We start from the raw sequence: 1,529 nt of genomic DNA on the forward strand, positions 1-1,529 counted from the left end.
ATGACGAGTGCCACATTGCCAAGAATCTCGGATACCCAATAATTTATCTTATATCAATTAGTGAATAATGACTAAAAGTGAAGCACATAATACACACACACACACACACACACACACATATATATATTAAAAAAAGAACCCCTTTGATTAAATTTTCAAATAACTACCACTTCTAGCTTCTCCTTTTTCAAGTTGTTCCCTAATGTGGCATTGAAATACGAACTCTTTTTTTTTTTTTTCCAGTTAAGGAATTTCTGAGAATATATTATGAAAAAATAATAAAATTATTACTCCGTCTTTCTTTCTACAAGCGTCAAAAATAAAAATAAATAAATAAAAATAAAATAAAAAACAAGCAGAGGCACTTGTTTGCATCAATCTTATAATTTTTACTTGCGCAAGATGCGAAAAAAATCTCCACAACTATCAATCCCTCTTGTGGCTTTTGACAACTTTTCCAAATAAAAATAAAAAAGTTGGCTTTTGGCCCCCTCAACTTACATAAATACGTGGAGTGGACTATAAAAATATAATTCCCTCGGAACATAAGTGAGTATGAGTGGGACAATAAATGAGTCGAATGTTTGTCTGACAGTTCAAACTTAGTTCGATAAAAGTTCGGGTGGTGTTAGTTTGATTAGTAAACGAACTAATTTCAAACAAATTTTTCAAACTCGCTTCGTAAACGATTTAATCTCAAACAACCATTAGCTCGGCTCGAATACGTTCACAAACAAACTCATTTAAAAACTCGTTGGAACTCTGAGGAATGACACTATATATTTCATGTAGTTAAAAAATATATATATTTTAGCCCAAACCAGTCCAATCTAACTGTTAATTTATCCCTTTTACGTTTAAAACAACCTGTGTGCATCCCATAATAGGCCCGTCTAACTAAAATGCCCATAGCCCATTTTGCAACTAGTTAATCCTATTCCTAAATCAGTCTCGTAACCACGACCTAACCTGAACATTCCCAACCGGCAAAATCGGCGACGATGAGGCAATTCCCACGACGCGCAACATTAACCAATAACCACTGGTCGGCGACCAAAAATCTGACAACACTCAAACAATTGATTTCCATGTACGTTGCTCTATATCTCTTTCTTTTCTTCTCTGTTTTTTCAAATTTAATTATTCATGAATTCCAATATAATTTACAAAACTTTTTTACGGAGGAGTTCAATAAATTTATTTTTTCTTTCAAGGTTAAAATAATAAATAAAACATAAAAATAGATGACAGTTGAAAATTTTAACACATAATTGGGCTTAGGCTTGCGTTCAGTCAGTCACATGAAACTAATGTGCTCAACCTACGGTTCTAAGTACGAGCCCACATGATTTTCCTAAATCCTAACCTAATGGATTTGATTTGGGCTTGGATTGAATAATACTCCACTTTTAAGTTCAGCCCAACTTTGAAGCCCTAGTCCAACCAAATTGAAGGTCGGCTCAACCGACCTTCAAACCCTCTCTCCAACTCCCCAATTCTCAGCGTCGCAACGTCTCTCCCCCCCCCCC

This window comes from Cornus florida, unplaced genomic scaffold, assembly GCF_030987335.1.
Source record: "Cornus florida cultivar Cherokee Brave unplaced genomic scaffold, ASM3098733v1 CherokeeBrave_3.0.0_Hap2_Chr08, whole genome shotgun sequence".
Classification (NCBI taxonomy): domain Eukaryota; kingdom Viridiplantae; phylum Streptophyta; class Magnoliopsida; order Cornales; family Cornaceae; genus Cornus; species Cornus florida.